Raw genomic sequence first — 10000 nt, 5'->3', positions numbered from 1 at the left:
GAAACCACTTTTTTCGGTCCCTACGGTGCCCCTAGATGATGAAAAGTACAATCCGAGGTTGATTACGAACACTTTTGTGCACCCCCTTCCGTAGAGCAAAATCCTGAAGGTCGGGGTCGCGCAAGGGTCGACATGGGTCGAGGTGGACTATCATGCGAAACCACTTTTTTCGGTCCCTACGGTGTCCCTAGATGATGAAAAGTACAATCCGAGGTTGATTACGAACACTTTTGTGCACCCCCTTCCGTAGAGCAAAATCCTGAAGGTCGGGGTCGCGCAAGGGTCGACATGGGTCGAGGTGGACTATCATGCGAAACCACTTTTTTCGGTCCCTACGGTGCCCCTAGATGATGAAAAGTACAATCCGAGGTTGATTACGAACACTTTTGTGCACCCCCTTCCGTAGAGCAAAATCCTGAAGGTCGGGGTTGCGCACAAGTCGACCCCCTTCCGTAGAGCAAAATCCTGAAGGTCGGGGTCGCGCAAGGGTCGACATGGGTCGAGGTGGACTATCATGCGAAACCACTTTTTTCGGTCCCTACGGTGCCCCTAGATGATGAAAAGTACAATCCGAGGTTGATTACGAACACTTTTGTGCACCCCCTTCCGTAGAGCAAAATCCTGAAGGTCGGGGTCGCGCAAGGGTCGACATGGGTCGAGGTGGACTATCATGCGAAACCACTTTTTTCGGTCCCTACGGTGCCCCTAGATGATGAAAAGTACAATCCGAGGTTGATTACGAACACTTTTGTGCACCCCCTTCCGTAGAGCAAAATCCTGAAGGTCGGGGTCGCGCAAGGGTCGACATGGGTCGAGGTGGACTATCATGCGAAACCACTTTTTTCGGTCCCTACGGTGCCCCTAGATGATGAAAAGTACAATCCGAGGTTGATTACGAACACTTTTGTGCACCCCCTTCCGTAGAGCAAAATCCTGAAGGTCGGGGTCGCGCAAGGGTCGACATGGGTCGAGGTGGACTATCATGCGAAACCACTTTTTTCGGTCCCTACGGTGCCCCTAGATGATGAAAAGTACAATCCGAGGTTGATTACGAACACTTTTGTGCACCCCCTTCCGTAGAGCAAAATCCTGAAGGTCGGGGTTGCGCACAAGTCGACCCCCTTCCGTAGAGCAAAATCCTGAAGGTCGGGGTCGCGCAAGGGTCGACATGGGTCGAGGTGGACTATCATGCGAAACCACTTTTTTCGGTCCCTACGGTGCCCCTAGATGATGAAAAGTACAATCCGAGGTTGATTACGAACACTTTTGTGCACCCCCTTCCGTAGAGCAAAATCCTGAAGGTCGGGGTCGCGCAAGGGTCGACATGGGTCGAGGTGGACTATCATGCGAAACCACTTTTTTCGGTCCCTACGGTGCCCCTAGATGATGAAAAGTACAATCCGAGGTTGATTACGAACACTTTTGTGCACCCCCAAAAATGGCCAAAATCCTGAAGGTCGGGTTCTCAGGGCGGTCGAGGCCCTCTGACGTGCACGAAAAACCGGTACCCACGCCGAGCTTCAGAATTTGGTCTCCAGAGACTAAGTCCCAACCGAAACTGGCAACCCACAAAAGTGTACCAAGGAGTGGTCGGATCGAGTTACAGTGTTGGAGAGTATTGACGAGCATGGTTATACGCAACTTTTTGCTAAAGGTGTCCAAGACCGTCAGACCCTTACTTACGGAGATATAAGACACGTGCGTGGTTGCTCGTGCCGAGCTTCAGAAATGTTGCTCCAGAGACTAAGTCCGAGAAAACTTTCCGACCCCAAAAACTCCCAGAAGGAGGCGTCGGATCGTTTCGCGATGTTCTAGTGAAATGTTCAGCTCGACGGAATGCAACTTTTACCTAAAGGGGTCCAAGACCGTGAGACGCTTAGGTACGGAGGTACGGGCATGGGTCGGTTTTCCCCATACAAAATACCCCATGGAAAACTGCAAAACCCCAAAACAGGTCGAAGGAGTGGTCGGATCGTTTCGTGGTGTTCTAGTGAAATGTTCCATTCGATAAGACGCAACTTTTTGCTAAAGGTGTCCAAGACCGTCAGACCCTTACTTACGGAGATATAAGACACGTGCGTGGTTGCCCGTGCCGAGCTTCAGAAATGTTGCTCCAGAGACTAAGTCCCAGAAAACCTTCCGACCCCAAAAACTCCCAGAAGGAGGCCTCGGATCGTTTCGCGATGTTCTAGTGAAATGTTCAGCTCGACGGAATGCAACTTTTACCTAAAGGGGTCCAAGACCGTCAGACGCTTAGGTACGGAGGTACGGGCATGGGTCGGTTTTCCCCATACAAAATACCCCATGGAAAACTGCAAAACCCCAAAACAGGTCGAAGGAGTGGTCGGATCGTTTCGTGGTGTTCTAGTGAAATGTTCCATTCGATAGGGCGCAACTTTTTGCTAAAGGTGTCCAAGACCGTCAGACCCTTACTTACGGAGATATAAGACACGTGCGTGGTTGCTCGTGCCGAGCTTCAGAAATGTTGCTCCAGAGACTAAGTCCCAGAAAACCTTCGGACCCCAAAAACTCCCAGAAGGAGTCGTCGGATCGTTTCGCGATGTTCTAGTGAAATGTTCAGCTCGACGGAATGCAACTTTTACCTAAAGGGGTCCAAGACCGTGAGACGCTTAGGTACGGAGGTACGGGCATGGGTCGGTTTTCCCCATACAAAATACCCCATGGAAAACTGCAAAACCCCAAAACAGGTCGAAGGAGTGGTCGGATCGTTTCGTGGTGTTCTAGTGAAATGTTCCATTCGATAAGACGCAACTTTTTGCTAAAGGTGTCCAAGACCGTCAGACCCTTACTTACGGAGATATAAGACACGTGCGTGGTTGCCCGTGCCGAGCTTCAGAAATGTTGCTCCAGAGACTAAGTCCCAGAAAACCTTCCGACCCCAAAAACTCCCAGAAGGAGGCGTCGGATCGTTTCGCGATGTTCTAGTGAAATGTTCAGCTCGACGGAATGCAACTTTTACCTAAAGGGGTCCAAGACCGTCAGACGCTTAGGTACGGAGGTACGGGCATGGGTCGGTTTTCCCCATACAAAATACCCCATGGAAAACTGCAAAACCCAAAAACAGGTCGAAGGAGTGGTCGGATCGTTTCGTGGTGTTCTAGTGAAATGTTCCATTCGATAGGGCGCAACTTTTTGCTAAAGGTGTCCAAGACCGTCAGACACTTACTTACGGAGATATAAGACACGTGCGTGGTTGCTCGTGCCGAGCTTCAGAAATGTTGCTCCAGAGACTAAGTCCCAGAAAACCTTCCGACCCCAAAAACTCCCAGAAGGAGGCGTCGGAGCGTTTCGCGATGTTCTAGTGAAATGTTCAGCTCGACGGAATGCAACTTTTACCTAAAGGGGTCCAAGACCGTCAGACGCTTAGGTACGGAAATACGGGCATGGGTCGGTTTTCCCCATACAAAATACCCCATGGAAAACTGCAAAACCCAAAAACAGGTCGAAGGAGTGGTCGGATCGTTTCGTGGTGTTCTAGTGAAATGTTCCATTCGATAGGGCGCAACTTTTTGCTAAAGGTGTCCAAGACCGTCAGACACTTACTTACGGAGATATAAGACACGTGCGTGGTTGCTCGTGCCGAGCTTCAGAAATGTTGCTCCAGAGACTAAGTCCCAGAAAACCTTCCGACCCCAAAAACTCCCAGAAGGAGGCGTCGGATCGTTTCGCGATGTTCTAGTGAAATGTTCAGCTCGACGGAATGCAACTTTTACCTAAAGGGGTCCAAGACCGTCAGACGCTTAGGTACGGAAATACGGGCATGGGTCGGTTTTCCCCATACAAAATACCCCATTAAAAACTGCAAAACCCAAAAACAGGTCGGAGGAGTGGTCGGATCGTTTCGTGGTGTTCTAGTGAAATGTTCCATTCGATAGGGCGCAACTTTTTGCTAAAGGTGTCCATGACCGTCAGACCCTTACTTACGGAGATATAAGACACGTGCGTGGTTGCTCGTGCCGAGCTTCAGAAATGTTGCTCCAGAGACTAAGTCCCAGAAAACCTTCCGACCCCAAAAACTCCCAGAAGGAGTCATCGGATCGTTTCGCGATGTTCTAGTGAAATGTTCAGCTCGACGGAATGCAACTTTTACCTAAAGGGGTCCAAGACCGTCAGACGCTTAGGTACGGAGATACGGGCATGGGTCGGTTTTCCCCATACAAAATACCCCATGGAAAACTGCAAAACCCCAAAACAGGTCGAAGGAGTGGTCGGATCGTTTCGTGGTGTTCTAGTGAAATGTTCCATTCGATAGGGCGCAACTTTTTGCTAAAGGTGTCCAAGACCGTCAGACCCTTACTTACGGAGATATAAGACACGTGCGTGGTTGCTCGTGCCGAGCTTCAGAAATGTTGCTCCAGAGACTAAGTCCCAGAAAACCTTCGGACCCCGAAAACTCCCAGAAGGAGTCGTCGGATCGTTTCGCGATGTTCTAGTGAAATGTTCAACTCGACGACATGCAACTTTTATCTAAAGGGGTCCAAGACCGTCAGACGCTTAGGTACGGAGATACGGGCATGGGTCGGTTTTCCCCATACAAAATACCCCATGGAAAACTGCAAAACCCCAAAACAGGTCGAAGGAGTGGTCGGATCGTTTCGTGGTGTTCTAGTGAAATGTTCCATTCGATAGGGCGCAACTTTTTGCTAAAGGTGTCCAAGACCGTCAGACCCTTACTTACGGAGATATAAGACACGTGCGTGGTTGCTCGTGCCGAGCTTCAGAAATGTTGCTCCAGAGACTAAGTCCCAGAAAACCTTCGGACCCCAAAAACTCCCAGAAGGAGTCGTCGGATCGTTTCGCGATGTTCTAGTGAAATGTTCAGCTCGACGGAATGCAACTTTTACCTAAAGGGGTCCAAGACCGTCAGACGCTTAGGTACGGAGATACGGGCATGGGTCGGTTTTCCCCATACAAAATACCCCATGGAAAACTGCAAAACCCCAAAACAGGTCGAAGGAGTGGTCGGATCGTTTCGTGGTGTTCTAGTGAAATGTTCCATTCGATAGGGCGCAACTTTTTGCTAAAGGTGTCCAAGACCGTCAGACCCTTACTTACGGAGATATAAGACACGTGCGTGGTTGCTCGTGCCGAGCTTCAGAAATGTTGCTCCAGAGACTAAGTCCCAGAAAACCTTCGGACCCCAAAAACTCCCAGAAGGAGTCGTCGGATCGTTTCGCGATGTTCTAGTGAAATGTTCAGCTCGACGGAATGCAACTTTTACCTAAAGGGGTCCAAGACCGTCAGACGCTTAGGTACGGAGATACGGGCATGGGTCGGTTTTCCCCATACAAAATACCCCATGGAAAACTGCAAAACCCCAAAACAGGTCGAAGGAGTGGTCGGATCGTTTCGTGGTGTTCTAGTGAAATGTTCCATTCGATAGGGCGCAACTTTTTGCTAAAGGTGTCCAAGACCGTCAGACCCTTACTTACGGAGATATAAGACACGTGCGTGGTTGCTCGTGCCGAGCTTCAGAAATGTTGCTCCAGAGACTAAGTCCCAGAAAACCTTCGGACCCCAAAAACTCCCAGAAGGAGTCGTCGGATCGTTTCGCGATGTTCTAGTGAAATGTTCAGCTCGACGGAATGCAACTTTTACCTAAAGGGGTCCAAGACCGTCAGACGCTTAGGTACGGAGATACGGGCATGGGTCGGTTTTCCCCATACAAAATACCCCATGGAAAACTGCAAAACCCCAAAACAGGTCGAAGGAGTGGTCGGATCGTTTCGTGGTGTTCTAGTGAAATGTTCCATTCGATAGGGCGCAACTTTTTGCTAAAGGTGTCCAAGACCGTCAGACCCTTACTTACGGAGATATAAGACACGTGCGTGGTTGCTCGTGCCGAGCTTCAGAAATGTTGCTCCAGAGACTAAGTCCCAGAAAACCTTCCGACCCCAAAAACTCCCAGAAGGAGGCGTCGGATCGTTTCGCGATGTTCTAGCGAAATGTTCAGCTCGACGGAATGCAACTTTTACCTAAAGGGGTTCAAGACCGTCAGACGCTTAGGTACGGAGATACGGGCATGGGTCGGTTTTCCCCATACAAAATACCCCATGGAAAACTGCAAAACCCCAAAACAGGTCGAAGGAGTGGTCGGATCGTTTCGTGATGTTCTAGTGAAATGTTCCATTCGATAGGGCGCAACTTTTTGCTAAAGGTGTCCAAGACCGTCAGACCCTTACTTACGGAGATATAAGACACGTGCGTGGTTGCTCGTGCCGAGCTTCAGAAATGTTGCTCCAGAGACTAAGTCCCAGAAAACCTTCCGACCCCAAAAACTCCCAGAAGGAGTCGTCGGATCGTTTCGCGATGTTCTAGTGAAATGTTCAGCTCGACGGAATGCAACTTTTACCTAAAGGGGTCCAAGACCGTCAGACGCTTAGGTACGGAGATACGGGCATGGGTCGGTTTTCCCCATACAAAATACCCCATGGAAAACTGCAAAACCCCAAAACAGGTCGAAGGAGTGGTCGGATCGTTTCGTGGTGTTCTAGTGAAATGTTCCATTCGATAGGGCGCAACTTTTTGCTAAAGGTGTCCAAGACCGTCAGACACTTACTTACGGAGATATAAGACACGTGCGTGGTTGCCCGTGCCGAGCTTCAGAAATGTTGCTCCAGAGACAAAGTCCCAGAAAACCTTCCGACCCCAAAAACTCCCAGAAGGAGTCGTCGGATCGTTTCGCGATGTTCTAGTGAAATGTTCAGCTCGACGAAATGCAACTTTTACCTAAAGGGGTCCAAGACCGTCAGACGCTTAGGTACGGAGATACGGGCATGGGTCGGTTTTCCCCATACAAAATACCCCATGGAAAACTGCAAAACCCCAAAACAGGTCGAAGGAGTGGTCGGATCGTTTCGTGGTGTTCTAGTGAAATGTTCCATTCGATAGGGCGCAACTTTTTGCTAAAGGTGTCCAAGACCGTCAGACACTTACTTACGGAGATATAAGACACGTGCGTGGTTGCCCGTGCCGAGCTTCAGAAATGTTGCTCCAGAGACTAAGTCCCAGAAAACCTTCGGACCCCAAAAACTCCCAGAAGGAGTCGTCGGATCGTTTCGCGATGTTCTAGTGAAATGTTCAGCTCGACGGAATGCAACTTTTACCTAAAGGGGTCCAAGACCGTCAGACGCTTAGGTACGGAGATACGGGCATGGGTCGGTTTTCCCCATACAAAATACCCCATGGAAAACTGCAAAACCCCAAAACAGGTCGAAGGAGTGGTCGGATCGTTTCGTGGTGTTCTAGTGAAATGTTCCATTCGATAGGGCGCAACTTTTTGCTAAAGGTGTCCAAGACCGTCAGACCCTTACTTACGGAGATATAAGACACGTGCGTGGTTGCTCGTGCCGAGCTTCAGAAATGTTGCTCCAGAGACTAAGTCCCAGAAAACCTTCGGACCCCAAAAACTCCCAGAAGGAGTCGTCGGATCGTTTCGCGATGTTCTAGTGAAATGTTCAGCTCGACGAAATGCAACTTTTACCTAAAGGGGTCCAAGACCGTCAGACGCTTAGGTACGGAGATACGGGCATGGGTCGGTTTTCCCCATACAAAATACCCCATGGAAAACTGCAAAGCCCCAAAACAGGTCGAAGGAGTGGTCGGATCGTTTCGTGATGTTCTAGTGAAATGTTCCATTCGATAGGGCGCAACTTTTTGCTAAAGGTGTCCAAGACCGTCAGACACTTACTTACGGAGATATAAGACACGTGCGTGGTTGCTCGTGCCGAGCTTCAGAAATGTTGCTCCAGAGACTAAGTCCCAGAAAACCTTCGGACCCCAAAAACTCCCAGAAGGAGGCGTCGGATCGTTTCGCGATGTTCTAGTGAAATGTTCAGCTCGACGAAATGCAACTTTTACCTGAAGGGGTCCAAGACCGTCAGACGCTTAGGTACGGAGATACGGGCATGGGTCGGTTTTCCCCATACAAAATACCCCATGGAAAACTGCAAAACCCCAAAACAGGTCGAAGGAGTGGTCGGATCGTTTCGTGGTGTTCTAGTGAAATGTTCCATTCGATAGGGCGCAACTTTTTGCTAAAGGTGTCCAAGACCGTCAGACCCTTACTTACGGAGATATAAGACACGTGCGTGGTTGCTCGTGCCGAGCTTCAGAAATGTTGCTCCAGAGACTAAGTCCCAGAAAACCTTCCGACCCCAAAAACTCCCAGAAGGAGGCGTCGGATCGTTTCGCGATGTTCTAGTGAAATGTTCAGCTCGACGGAATGCAACTTTTACCTAAAGGGGTCCAAGACCGTCAGACGCTTAGGTACGGAGATACGGGCATGGGTCGGTTTTCCCCATACAAAATACCCCATGGAAAACTGCAAAACCCCAAAACAGGTCGAAGGAGTGGTCGGATCGTTTCGTGGTGTTCTAGTGAAATGTTCCATTCGATAGGGCGCAACTTTTTGCTAAAGGTGTCCAAGACCGTCAGACCCTTACTTACGGAGATATAAGACACGTGCGTGGTTGCTCGTGCCGAGCTTCAGAAATGTTGCTCCAGAGACTAAGTCCCAGAAAACCTTCGGACCCCAAAAACTCCCAGAAGGAGTCGTCGGATCGTTTCGCGATGTTCTAGTGAAATGTTCAGCTCGACGGAATGCAACTTTTACCTAAAGGGGTCCAAGACCGTCAGACGCTTAGGTACGGAGATACGGGCATGGGTCGGTTTTCCCCATACAAAATACCCCATGGAAAACTGCAAAACCCCAAAACAGGTCGAAGGAGTGGTCGGATCGTTTCGTGGTGTTCTAGTGAAATGTTCCATTCGATAGGGCGCAACTTTTTGCTAAAGGTGTCCAAGACCGTCAGACCCTTACTTACGGAGATATAAGACACGTGCGTGGTTGCTCGTGCCGAGCTTCAGAAATGTTGCTCCAGAGACTAAGTCCCAGAAAACCTTCGGACCCCAAAAACTCCCAGAAGGAGTCGTCGGATCGTTTCGCGATGTTCTAGTGAAATGTTCAGCTCGACGGAATGCAACTTTTACCTAAGGGGTCCAAGACCGTCAGATGCTTAGGTACGGAGATACGGGCATGGGTCGGTTTTCCCCATACAAAATACCCCATGGAAAACTGCAAAACCCCAAAACAGGTCGAAGGAGTGGTCGGATCGTTTCGTGGTGTTCTAGTGAAATGTTCCATTCGATAGGGCGCAACTTTTTGCTAAAGGTGTCCAAGACCGTCAGACCCTTACTTACGGAGATATAAGACACGTGCGTGGTTGCCCGTGCCGAGCTTCAGAAATGTTGCTCCAGAGACTAAGTCCCAGAAAACCTTCCGACCCCAAAAACTCCCAGAAGGAGTCGTCGGATCGTTTCGCGATGTTCTAGTGAAATGTTCAGCTTGACGAAATGCAACTTTTACCTAAAGGGGTCCAAGACCGTCAGACGCTTAGGTACGGAGATACGGGCATGGGTCGGTTTTCCCCATACAAAATACCCCATGGAAAACTGCAAAACCCCAAAACAGGTCGAAGGAGTGGTCGGATCGTTTCGTGATGTTCTAGTGAAATGTTCCATTCGATAGAGCGCAACTTTTTGCTAAAGGTGTCCAAGACCGTCAGACCCTTACTTACGGAGATATAAGACACGTGCGTGGTTGCTCGTGCCGAGCTTCAGAAATGTTGCTCCAGAGACTAAGTCCCAGAAAACCTTCCGACCCCAAAAACTCCCAGAAGGAGGCGTCGGATCGTTTCGCGATGTTCTAGTGAAATGTTCAGCTCGACGGAATGCAACTTTTACCTAAAGGGGTCCAAGACCGTCAGACGCTTAGGTACGGAGATACGGGCATGGGTCGGTTTTCCCCATACAAAATACCCCATGGAAAACTGCAAAACCCCAAAACAGGTCGAAGGAGTGGTCGGATCGTTTCGTGGTGTTCTAGTGAAATGTTCCATTCGATAGGGCGCAACTTTTTGCTAAAGGTGTCCAAGACCGTCAGACCCTTACTTACGGAGATATAAGACACGTGCGTGGT

The sequence above is a fragment of the Anopheles nili genome (assembly GCF_943737925.1).
Source record: "Anopheles nili chromosome X unlocalized genomic scaffold, idAnoNiliSN_F5_01 X_unloc_7, whole genome shotgun sequence".
Taxonomy (NCBI): domain Eukaryota; kingdom Metazoa; phylum Arthropoda; class Insecta; order Diptera; family Culicidae; genus Anopheles; species Anopheles nili.
The sequence above is the reverse complement of the archived record's forward strand: the minus strand, read 5'-3'. Positions refer to the sequence as shown.